This window comes from Sus scrofa, chromosome 1 (assembly GCF_000003025.6).
Source record: "Sus scrofa isolate TJ Tabasco breed Duroc chromosome 1, Sscrofa11.1, whole genome shotgun sequence".
Lineage (NCBI taxonomy): Eukaryota > Metazoa > Chordata > Mammalia > Artiodactyla > Suidae > Sus > Sus scrofa.
The window spans coordinates 63277613-63298799 of record NC_010443.5 but is presented as its reverse complement, the minus strand read 5'-3'; the positions used below and the strand labels follow the sequence as shown (position 1 = coordinate 63298799).

General features: G+C 36.9%; 2 long non-coding RNA genes across 2 annotated transcripts in view; one reads left to right on the top strand and one right to left on the bottom strand.

The window, feature by feature from the left end:
* LOC106508899 overlaps positions 1-3878 on the bottom strand; it is a 107820-nt gene extending 103942 nt beyond the window's left edge. The window contains exon 1 of the long non-coding RNA XR_002343614.1: positions 3257-3878. This is a non-coding gene — a long non-coding RNA (uncharacterized LOC106508899). The remainder of the gene's footprint in view (positions 1-3256) is intronic.
* Positions 1879-19373, top strand: LOC102159560. The gene is made up of 6 exons (XR_001306018.2): positions 1879-3038; positions 3208-3329; positions 5011-5178; positions 15623-15872; positions 16312-16406; positions 18503-19373. It is a non-coding gene; the product is annotated as an uncharacterized LOC102159560 (long non-coding RNA).

Sequence of the window (21187 nt, the reverse complement as noted above, 5' to 3'; positions counted from 1 at the left end):
CTAAAATAAAATAAGGGGGAAAACTGATGTGCAGTTTTTAAAAAGATATACAGGATGAAATCAGGAGGCATGGATTCTAATTCTGTTTCTATTACCTATTTAAGAACATTGGGTAAATTATTAGTAAAATGATGGGAATGAAATGCCTTCCTCATCCTCTAAATGATACCTAAATTCTCTGATTCTTTCTATTAAGAGTGCCAAGCATTCCGTTTGCAGCTAAATGAACAAAAGTGAATTTCACAATCACATGTAAAATCACAGAATCTGGCTGTTTCTTGTCTGCAGGAATTTTAATTGTATGTTTGGGTTGATCTTATGAGTATCACTTAGATAGCACTGTTGTAAAACTTCAGTTGAATCATCATGATAGTTTTGAAATATTCACTTTCCTTATTTGCTCTTTGAGAATTCTTTTTGTTAAATATTCCTTCCACTATAGAATAAAGATAGAAAACAAAGTCATGTGTAAATATTTATGTAATCATTTGACATTCACAAGAACAATTTCAGGATTATTTTGAATTCATAAAATTTGTAGCATTTTATAATCTACAGACTCACGACTTTGTAAATAAAAATGCAAATATCCAAAAATATTGACTAACACATACACAAATGTAATTAGGAAAATAAAATAAATATATATTAAGCTATCAAAATATTTTGTACAGTTATCCTTTGCCCGAATATTCTTGCCTTCATAAGATACTAAATCTCTTGGCTCTTTATCTAACATTGTAATTTTAAGTGTATGTGAGTATGTGTGTTTTCCTTCTTTCACGGTTTCGCATTTAAATCTGTTTAGAATTTTATTTAGGTCAATTAGTTTACATAAAGTAGCTTGCCTCTAATCCCCAGGTTTTAGTGAATAACATCAATGAACTACTTCTTTTTTAAAATTTGTATTGTTATGGCTATAATTAAGGGGACATTCTTTAAAATCCAAGTTGGAAAACATCTGTTATCCCACATACCAAAATAATAGAGCTTGTATTTAGCTACCTTTACTTGAGCAAAGAATTTAAACAAGTATCCACAGGTATGTATCCTTTATCTCTCCCTTCTTTTCTGCTTTCTCTTCCTAGACAGTCTCCCGCTCCTTCACCACAAACAAGCCAATATATAGTTTAACATGGAACACTGAACTAATAGCAGTCTATTGGTGAAACAATCTATATAGTTTCTACAATTTTCAATTTCCCTTTACCAATTTTTAATTTCTCTTTACTACTGAAATATTTAATTTAGACCCACCCCATCATCTGGGTGGCACATAATGATGAGAACTGTAAGATGTAACTTAAAGATATACCATTCAAATATAGATATGCCTTGCCTCCCCATGTCCTATATCTAAATGTTTTTGCAGAGACCTAATAATGGCAATGACATTAAATTCAGGCACATCTTCCTGAGTTACAGCTCACCAAGAGTTCTTAACAGAAATCCTGCCATTATTTATGCCTGACTGATTAGTTGCATTCTCATAGACAATTCTAAGGCCATTACAAAGTTGCAGGTTTTACCAGGATACATCTTCATAAAAGATGTGTACCTCTGACATTGTTTAGATTTGATGTTCATTGGAATCAAGTTAGCATATACTACTTTGGTCTTAACATTTACACAATTATGAGCAATAACCGACCTAAGTCAGTGTTGCACTTGCTTTTCCTTTGGTTCAATCAAAATATATCTTTTCCCATACAGATACATTATAGTTGGACATATGGCATTTAGTAAGCATTCCACTGTTATCCAAAAGGTAAATGTATTTAGAGAAAAAAATTAAATGATCTTTTGATTCAGCTCATAACTTATCTATTCTCTAGCCACTTGATATCTGCATATTTGCAGTAAGTTTAAATACTTGGTTTGCATTATTTTTCTTAGTCAAGCACTAAATTTAACCAATCAAAATTTCTGAATTTAGAAAACCAACAGTCATTACTCATCGCCTCTCCTTACTTTAGATCCAGCTCAAAAACATTTACTCAAAACCATCCCTTGTCAGTGACTTGCTCACTGCATTTCTCTCTATGTCTACACAAGAAAAGAGAAACAAACACTCGAATACAATTTGAGTTAAAACAAAATTTAAAAAAAGGTCTTGACATTGGGGAAGGCAAGATTTTAAGACAACCTTCACTAAATTCTCTAGATATTTGCTCAACCTTCTCTTTCCAGTTCTTTTGTAGGGAGAGGTTTGCTCATTTAAGATCAGGAAACATTCTCTCTCCATCAACTGCAAGAACAAGAATGCCAATGTGATTCTTATTTTCTCAAAATTCTTTAAAAAAATAAAAATAGAATCACCAGAAAATTTACATTCACACACTACATACTCAAATGGGACACCTTTCAAAGTTTCTACCATCTATTTCTAACCACTCTTCTCTGTATTGCTTAAAACTCAAACCCTATGAAGGTTCCAGAGAGTAAAACATGCTGAAATTATTATTTTCATCATTTCTTTTAAAAAATTAAATCAAAATTTAGGTGGGTGTAGTTTTGTTTTTATGATTTCAATACGTGGGGAATCAGGAGCACAAATTTTTGTATTTAAATCACCCCTCCCTGTTTCACTCATTCCATGATCTTGTTCATATTCATTCATTGAACACAACTCCCCTTTTTTCTCTCAAGCCAACTAGAAATACTAAAAGGTTAAATCTGGTTTCAGAAGAAAGAGCTGCTGCCCTAAGAAAACTTCTACAGAAAGACTGTCTGGATGCTAAGATACTATACAACACCCGAAGCACACAGATGGTGCAGAAGCTCTTTCGTACAACGTTTTCTGATCCTCCTACATCCCTTTCTTAGCCGCTAAACCCAAAGAAAAATAAGGGCTTTGGCTTATTGGAAATTCAAAGAAGATTTTCAAGGGTGGGATTGGCGCTACTCTCCTCTCCTTCAAGAAAAATCTTTTTCTCAAGAGTTGCTCAGCTTTCCATAGGGTTGTTGCTAAAGCAGATTCATCACCCAGTCAGGTGAAGGTTCTAAACCTGGAATTAAGACCGACACTGGAGGAACAGGTAAAATAGGAGAGTTCCCGGTACTCCGCTAAAACGCCTCTAAATGAATACAAAGAATCTGAGCAACGGAAATAGTGGTGCTCTTTAAAGCAACAATAGCAGAAAGTTTAGTCGTAAAAGGTTTGTTTTTTTGTCTTTCTTTTTTCATGCTTGATCGTAACCTACTCAGACCAGGTATGGAGAAACGCACAAAGTAATTGTACAGAAGCCAGGCTCACCGCGCGTCTGTGCCAATTTTCTGAGGTGACTGTCAGAAAAGCGGGAGAGGTACCATCGTTTCGAGGGAATGAGGTCAGAATTCACTGGGAGAACCGTTCGCTCGGCGAAGCAATACCGCGGGAAGGGGCGGAGGGTGGGGGGGTGCTCTGGAGCCGGGCTTTGGAAAAGGAGGGAAGGTGGGTTAGGGAGGACTTTGTGCGGAAGGCTTTGTCAGCGCCAGCCCGGGTGCGGGGTAGCAGGCGGGGGTCTTTGCGGGCTGGCTGAAGTGGGAAATCAGAAGGGGAAGGCGCGGGGACAGTGAGGACGGAAAGGACCCTGCTTGGGGTGACCGGGGGGTCAGGGCCATCGGCGGCTGCGGCGAATGTGGTAGCTCCCGGGCTGGAAGATGAGGCGGGACCGCGAGCTGCCCTCAGCTGTGCCGGGGAGGGAGAAGGCTTCAGGTGGCCAGCAGGTGGAGTTGAATCAAAAAACCCCTCGGGGATCACCAAGCAGCGTCCTCCCGAGACCCCCTGCCTGAAGATTGGAGAATCACAGCAGGTGGTTTGGGGGTACCCCTAACCGTAGAGTGGTAGAGGTCCTCTCCGCTCCCGGCCTGGGCGCCGACCCCCTGCGCTCTCCAGGCTACTCACCGGTCCTGGGAGGAAAGCGCCATCCGGGCGCGCGCGAGGGCTGCGCGGCGCAGGCAGCGGGCAGGGCCGGGCGGCGGTGGCGGCGCTGTCCTAGGAGCGGGACTGGAGAAGGGGGACGCCGAGGCGGCGACAGCGGCGGCGGGGGCGCAGAAAGCTGCGGACGCGGAGGGCTGTGGATCTGAAGCTGCTGCGCCGCGCGCGCTCTCTGCCCATCTCCGGCTCTGTCGAAGCGGCTACTGCTACCGCCGCTGTGAGGGAGGGAGGCGAGGGGGAGGGGAGGAGGCACGCGGCTGGGAGGGAGAGGCAAGAAGGGTGGGGGAGAGCGAAGGGAGAGAGGAGAGGAACACCCAGAGTGGGGAGGTGGGAGGGAGGCGCGGGCGAGCCCGGCAAATGTTCCCACCAGCAGGGCTTGGGGAGGAGGTCTCCCAGAGGAGGAGTAGGGTCTCTACCCCGCCCCCACCTCTTTCCCCTCCTTCCCCTTCGCGCCCTTTCCTTGGGCTTTTCCTCCAGTGGCCCAGGCTGGGGGTTGCCGGGCTCGGTAGCTGCCGCGGCTTCCGCTCGCTGGAAATAGAGCTGAGGCGCCAGCTACCCCGCCGCCGGCCCGAGGCACCTGTGCGCTGCACACCGCCTCCCGCTCCTTTGCGGCGGCTCCCCCGCCCGGCTGTGCCCGCCGTCGCCTTCCCTCTCGCTCCTTTCTGGTCAGATTATGATCGAGCGTGTGCATCCATGACATCTGTGTAGTCCCCCTATTGCTGTCTGCTTCCCCGGGCGCTCTTTGGCACAGGGTGTCCGGCCAGAAAGCGCCGGCGGGGAGCAGGCTACCATATCCAGCTCCTTGGAGCAGTTGCCTGGGCAGGGGTGTCGGTGTTTGTTTGCCTCTCAGGTTGACCAGCTAACAAGGTAAAAATAATAATATTTGTAATCATATGACCCAATTGCCTGGACCATTCCCTGAGATCCAGAAAGGTTTAAGTATGAAGGGTACAGAGTCAGTCTATTGCCCTCTGTCTTGGCTCTTCTCCCTTTTCTCAATATTCTAAAAAAACAGGACACGACTTAGCCAGTCTAATAGAAATATTTCTCTCTCTCTCGCTATCTCTCTCTCTCTTTTTTTTTAATTGCAGAGCTTTTCGTTTTTATCCAAATTCTCCCAGGATTGGCCTGGCTTTTCCTCTTACAGATTTGCTTTGCTGTATATCAGTCCTGTTTATTCGCAAATTACTACAAATACTCCCAGGAAAATAGATACCTACTACACTCACCAAGATCAAGGAGGTGAATCCTGACATTCGGTAAATATGAAAACAACTGGACATTATTGAGTGATTTCTAGGAATTGTAATTTTGTTTCATAATCTTACATGGTAGTTGAGAGTGGGCAGGAAGCAGGTAGATTTGTGTGTAAAAGATATGACTGGAAAAAAAGTCTAGTAAAACTCTCCTCAAATAACATAACATATAAAGTGATGAATTATTCCCTGTGAATACCCTGGAGGGAAAAGTTTTTGATTTTGTTTGTATGTTATTTAAATTATTAGGCTTTCAGTTACTTAGAAATCATTTTTTAAATGCCAAAAGAGGCTTATCTATTAGAATAAATTAAATAGGCATTTTATTTTTCCTAAGTATGTCTTATATAACTAGTATCCTCATATTAAAATAGGTACACTCTCAATTGTAAAGGTAGTATAAACATTTTTTATGCAATAAGGCATAACGAAATATTGGTGAAAACTCTCTCGCTCTTGTCATATACATTCACATGAAAAAATAAGTGTTTGGTGATAAATTAATACTGGGTGGTCTGGAATCCAACTAGAATCTGTCCTGCAGAGAGTATCTGCTTTGAAAATATTGGTTTCACATCTACCTGATCATCTGAATGAGAGAAGCACCTCCTCATTAAGGGAACAAGAGATACCAAACTCTTCTCATACACCTCAGCTTTATAAAGCATGTGTCACAGTCTCCAGATGTTCAGTGTCGCACCATGAAAATTCACCATATGGTCTTCTTTCCAAGAAAACCATAGAAAGAAAATGGTTGGTGAAGACTTAGAGCTCATTTGACTCTCTAAGTCTTCTCAGCTGTGTCTATATAACAGACGTGAGCAGTACGTTTTTCATATACTAGTAGCTATTTGGGCAAAAAGTGGTTAACAAGAATTAAACCTCCATTTTCTCACCCCTGTTGCAGGATATTTCTCACCCTCCTTTGCTAAGGTACTTCAACGTTGTCCTATATTTGATTATGAAATTATAATAGTAATATCTATATAGTCACTTTGTGGTTGTACACGGTAAAGAAAAAAATGTAAACTAAAATGCTTTAAAGGCAAAGAAAGAAAAAAGATGGCATTTAAGAGTTCAGCAAGGCAAGGTTCTAACTCCTTACTCCCCAACCACTTGGTCCACCAGAGGCAAGAATAGGATGATAAAAATTAGAATGGCATCTCTATTTTCCCCTCTCCTTTTCCCAGGAAACAAGAGGAGAAAACTTTTACTTGGTTAATTATGAATAATAATAATAAAAAAAGAATGGGCACAGTATCAATACAAAAATAATATTGGAAAAGACTTTTAGAGGAGCACCAAAATGTACTAACTGTTGAAGAATACACACCATGACAGTGTTGCCATAGAGAATTTTAAAAATTTGTGCTAACATTCTGCCATGAATTTTCATAAGGGCACAATGAAAGAATTGCTTCTGTGAATGAAAACTACAGGGCTTTATGCAAGAACTTGATTGGGCAGGGTTGAGGACACAATAGGAACTGATGACCGAAAACTGGGTATAACTCAAGAAAGTAGTAGAATTAAATATAAACCATCACAAATTAAGAATTAATATGCAAGAATTATGAGGTAAAGTACTGAGGTAAACATAGTAAAGGAGAGAAGGAAAAAGAATGATAAAGTCTAGCAAAATAAATTGGAAATAAGGAGATGAGCAGGCTTAGAATACAAAAGATGGAGAAGGCAGGGAAAGATAATCTAACACATACATAATTAGAGACCTTGAAGAAGAAAATATTAATAATGGAAAAGAATTGATTTCTATATTATTAGAGAAAAAATCATTTTTGAAATGAAAGACTTGAAATTTCAATTTTAGGGAGTTCCCATGTGGCACAGCAGGTTAAGGATCTAGCATTGTCACTGCTGTGGCTCTGGTCACTGCTGTGGTCAATACCCAACCCAGGAACTTTCAGATGCCATGGCTCCAGCCAAAAAAACCCACAAATTTCATTTTTAAAGAAAACAATGATCACTAAAGAAAATTGCCACCACCAAGACATATCCCAGTACAGTAACTAGAATTTAAATATGTTGAAGAATCTTTGGGACATGCAAATCAGTAACTTATAAAAGAAAATATTACAATTGGTCTCATAATTCTTCAATACAACATTCACAGAACAGAACTATCCATTGTCAGTGGAGGAAAGCCCACAAGAAACCAGTGTGAGAGTTAACTTTTTTTTTCTATTTAGGCAGTCTTTCAAATATAATAGGTGTAAGCAAAGTTTTGAACACACAAGAACTAAGGGTGTATTATTCTCATGAACCTGTCTTGAGAATAGAGAATGGAATTTAGCTTTCTAAGAGATAAATGGAAGAGATATCTTGAATCAAGGACTTATTATAAGCATCAACTGTTTTTAACTATTGACCTGAAATATGAGAAGGTAAGAATTACAGCAAGAAAAATAGAATATAAATATCATAGATCCTGACGATGTAATAATAAATAATATATCTAAATAGAGAAGGACCAAGAAAAGATGAGATATAAAGGCATTAATTGTCTAACAGCTGAGAGTCCAAGAAAATCATTGCAAATAAGAAGACTATCATATTTAACAACACAAGGGTTGATTATATATATAAACTATAATCAATATATATTAAGTACTAATATTTATCACTACCTATTTTAGTAAAACAAATACAGTCTATAACAGTCAATAAATGCAGTTATTTTTAAAGAAATAAAATTACAAAGAGCAAAATACAAAAAATAAACATTGAGAATACACACAGAAGTAAATTTTAAAAATAGACCACTAAGTCAAGGAATTTTACAAAGTTAAAAATCAAAAACTAGGAGTGCCCATGTGGCTCAATGGGTTATGGATTTGGTATTGTCACTGCACCAGCTTGGGTGGCTGCTATGCTGTGGGTTTGTTCCCTGGCCTAGGAGCTTCCACATACCATAGATGCAGCCAAAAAAAGGGGGAAAGGAAAAAAGAAAAAAAAAAACTAACATAAAACAGATCTTTCATATCATTGAATGTGAATTGGAGTATCTCATTCTCTATGAAAAAGCAGACTTTTAGATTGGATCACAAAGCAATAGAATTTTAAGTCATATCTACACTAAGAAAACTCAGACTATTTGAAAAATAAAAGAGAAAACAAACATATAATAAGCAAATGCATTACAAAAAGTAAGTGGGAATTGCAATCTTAATTGGAGACTAGACCTCATATGAACTAAAAACCTGTGAAACAAGATAAAGAAGGATATCTTATGGTTATAGTAATGGGTACCTTCCTGTGTATACAAAACAGTCATGAATATCTGTCTACCAAATAGTGTAGCACCAATGTAACTATATCATAAATTTTAATGTGTATAAAAATGTAGCAAAAAGCCCACTGTTAGTAGGAGTCTTAATATTTTAATTCACGAGATTCCACATATGCACACAAAAAAGATATTAAAGTCTAAATATCATATACTTTTTTCAGACCAACCTCACTTAGGAGCATCAGTGGCAAATCCTAGTTAAAATATTAACAAATAAACCCTAACACATTAAGTGCTTAAAAGGACATTAAAAGAACACTATATCTTCACCAAGAGCATTTTTCCCCCAAGAATGTAGGGCTGTTTCTATATGAAAAGAGTTATTAACATACTTCATCACTTCCCTCATCTATAAAATGAAAATAAAATATCAGTACCCACTTTATGGGAATTTTTACAATGATTTAAAGAGTTATTGCTTGCAAAATCTTTAGCAAGAGTGCCTGGAATATAGTTAGCCCTTCATAAATGTTATCTGTTGTGTTTATCAGCTTTCAAAAGATATTAAAGATGACTCTGCTTATGATAGTAATATAAATCTTGTTTTCATTTTCTTGAATAACAAACTGGTGTTGATTTATTAATATTGTGTTCTCATCTTTTGTCCCTCCTCTGTGGGATTTTCATTATTAATTTTTAGGACCTGTGTTTGTTTTGTATTATTATTAAAATACTGCTAAGCATTAAAATCAATTTGCAAATTCTGAGTGTACTGCAGACTATCTTTAAAAATAATTTTGAATTATAATACTAGTATATCAGCGCAATCTCTCTCCCTTTCTTTTTTGTCTTTTTAGGGCCATACCCACAGGCATGTGGAGATTCCCAGACTAGGGGTCGAATCAGAGCTATAGCTGCCGGCCTACACCACAGCCACAGCAACACAGAATCCTTAACCCACTGAGCAAGGCCAGGGATTGAACCTGCGTCCTCATTGATGCTAATCAGATTTGTTTTTGCCAAGCCACCATGGGAACTCCCTTTTACTTATTTCTATTCTCAATTTTTATTTATTTACTACTGTTTTCAAAGTCTGTGCTGAAGGAATCTGTGAATGTTAATTTCTAAACGTATATTTACACGTATATTCTCTATATATTCAATCACAAAGATAAAAAAATTCTTTCAGCTATATAAGGCTCATTGAAATATATATAAAATATTGTTTGTATATAATTTTATATTCTTTATAGTTAATATAATAGTAGCTATATATATAACTATACGTAAAGGCTATATGGTTTATATATATGTATAAAATATATGGTATTTACTATTATGTATAATATAAAGTATATTATGTATTATATATACCATTTCAATTGTCCTTATACATCTGAAAGTATACTTATTTCTGCTCTTGAATTATGGAAAAAGAAATTATAGGGAGTTCCTGCTGTGACACAGTGCATTAAAAATCCAACTGCAGTGGCTTCGGTGGCTGCAGAGGCATGGATATGCCCAGACCAGCAAAGTGGGTTAAAGTAGCCGCATTGCTGCAGCTGCCATATAAGTTGGATTCAATTCCTGGCCCAGGAACTTCCATATGCCTTGGGTGTGGCCATAAAATTATTACAATTTATAATTCTCAGTTCATTGTTACCTTTCCTCAGAATGTTAATGACTTATTGATGTCTTCCTTCCAATATTGCTAGTGTTATTGTAAACTATCTTTGTCCTTAAATAACCTTTATTTCTACTTGTTCTTCTCAGAAGCATCACTTTAATATTTTATACTGTTTGACACTTGGTAGAATTTTTCCATCAAAAGTAATTGAACAAGAAGATCCTGCTGAATAGCACTGAGAACAATGTCTAGATACTCATGTTGCAACAGAAGAAAGAGTGGGGGAAAAACTGTAATTGCAATGTATACATGTAAGGATAACCTGACCCCCTTGCTGTACAGTGGGAAAATAAAAAAAAAAAATTAAAAAAAAAAGTAATTTAATCTTTGGTTTTAGGAAATTATTTCCAATATTTTTTAACACTTTTCTGTCTATTTTTTTCCATTTTCTCCTTTTGAAGTGTCTATTAGAGCATTTTCACATGCCTTCATATAAACTTGGTTCCATGACTGACCCACAATTCCTTGGAATGCAGCTCTCCGAAATGTTTTTAGGTTAATGATTAAAGATATTCTTCTATACACCTTGAGGAATGGACTGTGCTATTCTACCTTGTCAGGAATGCCTCAGACACTGAAGACCTGAGTGGATTTCCTTGAGCAGAGATATTTCACACAGGTTACTGTGGTTTCACCACTAGAGAGAAAGCACATCCTGTGCTGAGACATAGAAAGGCTCAGTAGATTGTGCCTGATCCCTTTGGATTTCACCCAATGCATATCTTTTTCTAATTTCTTCTACTCTGTCCTTTTGCTATAATAAGCCTTAACCAAGAATAAAACTTTTCTGGAACTCTGTGAATCAAATTTGTGTAACATTGAGACTCCAAAAACAACAAACGTTGAAACATTCAAATTTAGCCCCAATTTCTTCCCACACTTCTTTCAAACTTTTTATCTCTTTTTATCCTTGTCATTTGAAATTATTTCTTAATTTAATTTTCTTGTTTATCAATTTTCCAAGTAAACATTCTATTTATGCTATCTATTAAAAGGTTTTGTTATTGTTGTTTATTTCAATAATTTTATTTTCCATTAACAAGGTCTTGATTTGGTTCTTTGCAAAATTTCCAGTTCTTTTGCAAAATTGCCTTTTCTTGGTTCATAGCCACTTGCTCATTTTACATAATTTACTATTCTTGCTTCATAGATATGGTGGCTTTTTTTTTTTTTTTTTTTTTTTTTTTTTTTTGTCTTTTTGCCATTTCTTGGGCTGCTCCCGCCACATATGGAGGTTCCCAGGCTAGGGGTTGAATTGGAGCTGTAGCCATCGGCTTACACCAGAGCCACAGCAACATGGGATCTGAGCCACATCTGCAACCTACAGCAACATGGGATCTGAGCCGCGTCTGTAACCTACACCACAGCTCATGGCAATGCCGGATCCTTGACCCACTGAGCAGGCTAGGGATCGTACCTGCAACCTCATGGTTCCTAGTCGGATTTGTTAACCACTGCACCACCATGGGAACTCCTGATGGCATATTTTATTGCTGCATAGACAGTATGTATGAGTATTTATAGTTTTTTGCCAGATTATGATGCTACCATTTCCACAAGAACCGATTCTTCGTTTGTTGAGAATATTGTCTCTTTTCATATGTAGGCCACTGTCTGATGGTTGTGTTGCAATCTTCTGCTGGAAAATATTTGTGTATTAATTAATAAATTTATTCATTTATTTACTTAGGGCCACACCCATGGCATATGGAGGTTCCCAGGCTAGGGGTTGAACTGGAGCTGGAGCTGCTGGTCTATACACAGCCACAGAAATGCGGGATCCAAGCCATTTTTACCACCTATACCACAGCTTACAGCAATACCAGATCCTTAATCCCCTGAGCAAGGCCAGGGATCAAACCTGTGTCCTCATGGATGCTAGTCAGATTTGTTTCTGCCGAGCCACTATGGGAACTCCTTTTTTTTAAATTAACTTATTTATTTATTTACTTGTGGTATAAAACTGGCAGGGTGAAAGGTGATCACTTTATGACCATGCAATCCCTAGCCTAGTGTGGCATTATTTCACCCTTGGTCTTGGAACAGAGAAGTAGGGAGAAAATGGAGGAAATTAAATACCAATGCTAATGGATTCAGTGACATCTCAACCACCAGAAAATTTGTATATAATTTTCCTCTTGCCTATATGTGTATATTCCTTGATATTTATAGTTTTTATTCATGTACTTTTTTTCCTGTTTTGTATTTTGTGAGAGACTCTATAGTGTATATTAATTTATGTTTATTTAGTTCCTTCTTGATCCTCAAGACTATATTGACTGTTCAAATATCCCTAAGGACATCTCATTTACCAGAGCTCCATTTTATTTTTTTGTCCAGCATCTTACTTGCCACAAATTGTATAATACCGCCTCAGGCAAATGTGATGTGGAACAGTTACCACTGCTTGTTTTGGACAAATACCCTGGGGAGTAGATTCTTCCCACTGTGTTGGTGTGAGCACTGAGTCAGGTGAAATAAAGAAAATCTCTGTGATTGAAATTTTTTAAGATAACTGCCAGACAGATCAAATCACTAAAAATTATTTGAGCATGGGATTCTTTTGGAGTTCCTATCCAATTTACCTCCTCTAGTGGCTGCTAGGCTGCTGGTTTTCATAGCTAATAGGGTTACAGAGCTGTTGGTTTCAAGCCTACTGCAAAGCTGAAGAGAGGGACTTTAGTAGAAGTTAAAAATGAGACAAAACTCTTCTTATGGAATTTCAACAACTTATGTTCTTTAATGACTTCTCAGATCATTGCAAGCCTTTGGTTAATTTTTAAAGTTATGGAAAAGGTGATTTTCATAATTCGTGACTGTGCTTTCATTGTTTGGTAATGACTGTAATAAATACCAACCACTACAGTGAATTATGTTAGACATTACTTGAAAAATCAGTTGAGTCTAGTATATTTCAAATTGTTTTGTCATGTTGACCCCATCAATATAATTATCTTATGGTCAAATGTATTTATAAATTACATGTTTATACTCAGAAAATGTTTTCTAGTTTCTAACCAATAGCTAGCAAATATCTCTATTTATATTTACATGTATTTATATATTTTAATTGATATTTCCCCAATATAATTTTGTTTCTACTGTACAGCATGGTGACCCAGTTACACATACATGTGTACATTCTTTTGTCTCACATTGTCATGCTCCATCATAAGTGACTAGATATAGTTCCCAGTGCTGTACAGCAGGATCTCCTTGCTAATCCATTCCAAAGGCAATAATTTGCATTTATTAACCCCAAGCTCCCAATCCACCCCACTCCCTCCCCCTCCCCCTTGGCAACCACAAGTCTATTCTCCAAGTGCTTGATTTTCTTTTCTGTTGAAAGATTCATCTATCTGTTGAAAGTTTCATTTGTGCAGTATATTAGATTCCAGATATAAGTGATATCATATGGTATTTGTCATTCTCTTTCTGACACTCAGGATGAGAGTCTCTAGTTCCATCTATGTGTATTGAGCAGTAATATTAAAATTAGATGACAAGTATTAAGATTATCTATTATACCATATTGTTATAATTTCATTTGTTTATTTTTCTGTGTATCTTTTACATCATCATAAGAACATTGTCTGAGTCTTTTCTGGTATTTTAGAGAGAATAGGGTGTGTGTATTCTAATAGTGCACTTATGTATTCACTCTTGAAAACAGTCGTTAATTAAAAAATGGGCAGGACTTCCTGTGTAGCTCACAACATAAAAAATGGGCAGTGACACATTTTTTCTAACCAATGGCAACAGATATGAATGTTCAAATATATACATAGAGATATAAAATATTTGAAAATATTTAGAGATAATATTTAGGAAAAATATTTAGAGATAGAAAATATTTGAAAATGGAAAATATCTAGAAAATATTTTGAAAATATTTGCTCCAATATTTGAAAAAAATGTAATATAACCTACCTGAAAAGTTAATGTGCTTACTGTATAAATAAATTTGGATAGGCTGCTTCTTAGTGTAGTTTCTTAATTTAAATCTCTACCTGAGTCAAACAGTTGTAGAATTCTTGAAACAGCTTTATAAAATCTCAGATTTCTAAGAAACACAATAGGGAATCCTGAGACCATTTTTCTTGTGAAGTTTCAGAGTGAGCACATAGCAGTAGGTATAAATAAGGAAACATAGAAAAAGTAGGGCAAAGTTCAAAAATGCTGAACTCAAAAGCTGACGCTGAAGAGCAGCAATTGAATGACTGGTTCAGATGGCATCTTTGTACATATTTCCCAGTCCCCAAAAGTAGAACTAATAGCTTTTTTCTTTGTGTTCCCATATTATTTTTTTTTATAACTCTTATTACTAATCCCTGCTAAAAAGCTATCTCTCTAATGAGATTGTGAAGACTCCAGAGGAAGAAAAGGATTGTTAGGGACATTTTTAATGCCCTATCTACAAAAAATAGCAGAGAAAATACTCTAGAAATATATGTAGACTGAAACAATAAATGAATATGCACTTGATAAAGATAATCCAATTTTCCTTTGCCAAAAATTGATCCATTTATACTTTTATAAACTATGAACATCATGTGTAAAATAAATCATTTTTCCTATGAATAACCTACTTTTTCTACATCGATGAAGTAATATTATAGACACTGTCATTAATAAGCATGATATTTGTGGGAGTGAGGGTTGTGTGGACTGGTGGAAGTGATGATGATTTCATGTAAACTAATTTCAAAAATGTGGTTTCTATTTTTTGATATAGCTAAATGAGAAATTCAAAGAAAAAATGTTTTTAATAAATACATATTTCTAGCTTCAGAAAATATTGTCACTGTAAAAAGAAATTGTATATAAATTGAAGACTATACAATAGAATTAAATTAAATTATCTCCAAGGCCCTTCCTAAATTATGAATATTTGTTTTATGCCTGTTTATTAAATGAAGACCAAGTCTAGCTTAAAACTCTATTTGGTAGGATTTTTAAGTAGCTGGAATTTATAGGATTTAGGAAAGCAGGACACTTGAAGAGTGAATTATGTTCCTTCAAGGACAGAAAATGACTAATTTAACAACGAAATTTAAAGTTACATGGAGCTAGTGATGGGGAAGGGGTGGAGGGACTATAACATGGTCTGGGCAGATTGACAAAGTTGGATTTACTACATTAGGGAAACAACAGTTGTACGTTAAGACAAATTCTTGGCCAACTTCATTTCATATTTGACAGCCTGTATTATAACAACAATGCAATAACACAGTAACAAAAACTCATAATATCCTGAGCCTTCTTTGTGTCACTAGTGCTCTGCTTGCTGAACATTTACTGATATATTCTTCAGTCCTTACAAGTGTCCAAGGAAGTTAGCATTGGGGAGTAATTCTCATCTTTCACTTGGCAATTTTCCTTACAGCTGCAGAAAGGTTAGATAACATGTCTAAGATCACAAAGCCAGTAAGTTGCCTGGTGCCAGGATTCAAATCTTGAAGCAGCCTGATTCCAAGTTCTATATTATTAACCATTATATATTGCCTCCTCAGGAAGAAGAAATCATTAGGAGAAAATACGGGTCTTTGTACTTGAAAGTCTTATACTTTGAGATTTTATAAACAAGTCCTGAAATAGAAGCAAGTTATGTTAGAGATTGAAGTGAGGAGTGACCTCCTTCTTGACATCACCCATTGAAGACAAGTGCTCTTCACCATTTTCCAGGAACTTGTTCAACCCAAATCAAAAGAGTAGAAACAGCCCAGAAATATTACTGATATGGAATTATTTACAGTAATCTTGGTAAGTAGAGCTCAAATAATTTATAAAAATAATAAGGCAATATGAAATTTATGAAATACCAACTGTACTGGAGTAATTCATACCTATTATACTGGGAGTAAAGGACATGCTATAGTGGAATCTCCTCCAGTTTACATACTGAAATGTCACTCTGTCTTGGAGACATAAGAGGTTGAGGTCACTTCACTAGTCCACAATTTTCTGTGCTTCCCTTCTGTACCATATTGGCATATAGCTTTACTTCTTCACTAAAAAAAAAAAAAAAGAATTCAAATTCCAATGCAGTCTGGTAATGAAGAGAAATATGAGAAGCAAATTAGAAAACACAGTAACTATCTGTAACCTTTGTAACTATCTCAAAGGCCTAGATAGGATTCCTGGTTACTCATTAGTTAAAATTTCAAATCCGGGCTGATATTCCTGCTCTGTTTCTTTTCAGAGGATGGCTAGAGAATTCTCCAGTGGTTGAAAATAGGAGGTCTATTACAGAGCTTAAAACTGGTGTTACTACACTCTTCACTGATAAAAGCACAGGTATGAGGTCCTTGATCATCAGAAGGGTTTGAGCTTTATGTCATCCTCTGCGCAATAGAAGTGTTAACACTAGAGGTCTGGTTGTTCAGCGGGTGTTAGAAAATGGGGTTGAAGATGTAGACTAAGGGCTAAAATGTGAAGGGCCTTATAGGTCACGATAAAGAATTTGAGTTTTATCTTGTTATGGAGCTATCAGAGTAGAATTTCAGTAGGATGCCCATGTTATCTGATTCATAATCATTTAGGATACTGTGTGGAAATTCCTCTCAGAGAAAGATGGAAGTAGGGTGACAAGTTATAGCAGCTCTGGTGATTGACAACCATAGATCTATATAGGACTATAGCAGTGGAAAGTAAGAAGAGTTGGGATTCAAAAGAAAAATAAAAAGAAAGGAAAGAAAAAGGAATTCCCTTGTGGTACAACTGGTTAAGGATCTGGCATTGTCACTGCAACAGCTTAGGTTGCTGCTGTGGCATGGGTTGGATCCCTGTCCCAGCAATTTCCACCTGCCTCAGGCGTAGACCCCACCCACCCCCAAAAAAAGAGAGAGAGAGAAAGAAGAAAAGAAGTAATGGTGTTCAGAAATCAGAATGGTGAATGAATGACTGAATCTAACTTTGGTGCCACTGGGTCATAGCAGATCACTGCACTGAGAAGGAAACCTCTGAGAAGGATAGTTGTGGGATGCTTGGGTATTGGGATACCCAAGCACTAGCAGTTTCATTTCTGAGGCAATTCGGGTTGAGAAACAAATGTTTCCCTTTTTGCTGAGTTTTCTTCAGAAATCATGGATTAGGAAGAAAAGCTTAAAATCAGAAAAGATGTCTTAAAGAAAATTATTAGAATTAAACAAGGAAAATAGGCTGAAGCATTTAATTGCCTACATTCTAAATGTTTGTCGGTGCCCTCTTTAAACACTTTCAGAAAGCGTCTGTACAAAAGATCTTTTTACTGATTCTCCCCACACAGAATTTAGGGTAGCAATCTGAACACACCCAGATAAATTGTCTCTAGTATAAGTTCTTTTTTTTCTGGAAGGAACACGTTTAAATTCGGCTGTGTCTACCCAGCTACAGATTATATTTCCTGGCCTCCTGTGGAGCCAGGTATAGCTACATGACTACATTCCGACTCATGGAATGTGATGATAAGTTATGTGTGAAACCTTAAAAACAGTCACAATCTTTAAAAAGGAAATTTCTTATCATTCACTTCTTTTTCCTACTCTTGGCACAAAATGAAACAGTAGTTATGGTGTGAGTTTGCTGCAATCATGTAGTAAACTCTAACTGAAGACATGACAAAGCACAACAGAATCTGCATCTTTGCATGACCTAGAGCAGAACCACTCTGATAGCCCCTCCACCTGAGGATGTCACATGAGAGAAAATAATAAGCTTCTATTTTTGCTCAAAGAACCGTATTATGAGTAGCACAGACGGTACACTACCTCATACATAATTATTATTTATGACAAAAAATGTAATTTAAAATGTAGGCAAATTACTGTGTTATATTTCTACTACCATTTAAAGAATGGTAATCTTTTGTACCTTATATATTTCTACTTTTTCTTAAGTTTATGAATCTTATAATGATGGATTGCTGATTTTCAATGATGGATTACTGATCACTTTCCCACTCCTTATATAAGATACTGAGGTCCAGGTTTGATGCACCCCCAGAACTCATTGTCAGTGTCAAAAGAGTATGCCCTTCAAATTGCAAGTAATTAGAATCAATAAAATATTGAAATTATTACCTTCAGAAGTAACATTCTGAAATATGATTTGTGGATGTATTGCTGATGAGAATTTGGTTTCTCTGAAATCTTATTAAGAACACTAAAATGTAACTAGTGAATTTATGACCTAGTTAATTGCTATGTGCCAGATAGAACTTTGGTGCTTAAAAGTGATATAAATGTTTTAAAGAGAACAACAGGATGAATTTGTCTTGAAGAATGGTACAGTCTTACAGAGTGGTAGGTGAAGGCAAAAATCGCAATAGCATGTGGTACAGGCACAAAAACAGGTGTTACTGAGAAAATTATAATCCAAGGGACAGTAAAATGAAGCATGTTATTCCTTTACAGGCTTATTTTTTCTTGAGAGGCATGCAGTGAATCTACAATGGGAAATTGCAAAGGACACTGCTCCAGGAAAGGGGCTCTGTCACCCTCTTATTCTCAGTTTTTATAGGACTGAGTGAGAATGGCCTTGCCATTGGTGAAGCATGGAGAAGTGTTCAGATTAGTTGTCAGCTGTTCTGGAGGAAGCTTGAACACTGGTTGTTAAACACTGTTGTTTACACAGCAAAGATAACATGTGAAAGCCTTGTGGGGTGATTGACATCTTTATGGCCCATTCCACTAGGATGAAGGGGAAAGTTGTTTTTTTTTTAAATTTACCTACTTGTGATGGTATCTTAGCACATGTATACATGTACTCTCAACTTCTATCCTCCAAATACCAGAACTTTCTTCATTTTTTCATCCTAATATTAATAATATCTATCAATACATTTTTTTCTAAAATGATTATAACAAAGATTCTTCATATCAGAATTCCTGTTCACCTCTTTTAGTATGCTTTCTTCTTCCAAAAATGTATCATTATTTGAGTCTCCCAGGTCTTTGCTATTTGAATTGAGGTAAATCTGTAACTGTTAAAGATTCTGATAAATATATATCAACTCTTGGTATATATTAATTAATATATATTAACGTCATTATTTTAGTCCAAACTGTATTGTGTTCATCAAATAACTTTCAGAGAAACTATATTTTTTAATTACAGTTATTTCCTAGTTGCACTGTAGATATTTTTTCTCTTTGAGTTCGTTTTGGTAGACTCTTCTTTCATGGGAAAAACCAGGAGTTCCCATCGTGGCGCAGCAGAAACAAATCGGACTACGAACCGTGAGGTTGCGGGTTCGATTCCTGGCCTCGGTCATTGGGTTAAGGATCCGGTGTTGTTGTGAGCTGTAGTGTAGGTTGCAAATGTGGCTTGGATCTGGCGTTGCTGTGGCTCTGACATAGGCTGGCAGCTGTAGCTCCAATTCAGCCCCTAGCCTGGGAACCTCCATATGCCATGGGTGTGCCCTAAAAAGATTAAAAAATTTTTAAAAAAGTATCTATATTCATCAATGATATTGGGCGATAGTTTTCTTTTTTGGTGGTATCTCTGCCTGGTTTTGGAATGAGGGTGATGGTGGCCTCATAGAATGTCTTTGGGAGTATTCCTTCTTCTTCAACCTTTTGAAAGAGTTTAAGGAGGATGGGCACCAATTCCTCTTTATATGTTTGATAGAATTCACCTGTGAAGCCATCTGGTCCTGGACTTTTATTTGTAGGGAGTGATTTTATGACCTCTTCAATTTCATTTCTAGTGATCGGTCTGTTCAGTTGGTCTGTTTCTGCTTGATTCAGTTTTGGCAGGCTGTAAGATTCTAGAAAATTGTCCATTTCTTCCAGATTGTCAAACTTATTGCCATATAGTTGTTCATAGTATTGTCTTATGGTTTTTTGTATTTCTGCTGTATCCGTTGTGATTTCTCCTTTTTCATTTATAATTTTGGTGATTTGGGTTCTTTCTCTCCTCTTTTTAGTGAGTCTGGCCAGGGGTTTATCAATTTTGTTCACCTTTTCAAAGAACCAGCTCTTGGTTTTATTAATTTTCTCCATTGTTTTTTGAGTCTCTATTTTATTGATTTCTTCTTTGATCTTTATAATTTCCTTCCTTCTGCTGACCTCACACCAGTCAGAATGGCCATCATTAATAAATCCACAAATAACAAGTGCTGGAGGGGCTGTGGAGAAAAGGGAACCCTCCTGCACTGTTGGTGGGAATGTCAACTGGTACAGCCACTATGGAGAACAGTATGGAGATACCTTAGAAATCTATACATAGAACTTCCATATGACCCTGCAATCCCACTCTTGGGCATCTATCTGGACAAAGCTCTACTTAAAAGAGACACATGCACCCGCATGTTCATTGCAGCACTATTCACAATAGCCAGGACATGGAAACAATCCAAATGTCCATCGACAGATGATTGGATTCGGAAGATGTGGTATATATACACAATGGAATACTACTCAGCCATAAAAAAGGATGACATCATGCCATTTGCAGCAACATGGATGGAACTAGAGAATCTCATCCTGAGTGAAATGAGCCAGAAAGACAAAGACAAATACCATATGATATCACTTATAACTGGAATCTAATATCCAGCACAAGTGAACATCTCCTCAGAAAAGAAAATCATGGACTTGGAGAAGAGACTTGTGGTTGCCTGATGGGAGGAGGAGGGAGTGGGAGGGATCGGGAGCTTGGGCTTATCAGACACAACCTAGAATAGATTTACAAGGAGATCCCGCTGAATAGCATTGAGAACTATGTCTAGATACTCATGGTGCAACAGAAGAAATGGTGGGGGAAAAACTGTAATTGTAATGTATACATGTAAGGATAACCTGACCCCCTTGCTGTACAGTGGGAAAATAAAAAAAAAAAAAAAAAAAAAAAAAAAAAACATTTTACACCTTCTGGTTATCAAAGAGCACAGAAATAAAATATTTCTTGAAAGCACAAAAAAAAATTTTTAAAAAGTAAAACTAGACTTTCATCAATCATATTTTACCAGATATCTCTGATTTGGATTTTTTTTTTCAAAAGTTTCTTAACCTTGGACATAGTTGGTAAAACCAGTGAAGTCCTAATTCCTATAAAGGAGAATTCACCTAAGGCAAACATCCCAGAATGACACAGGT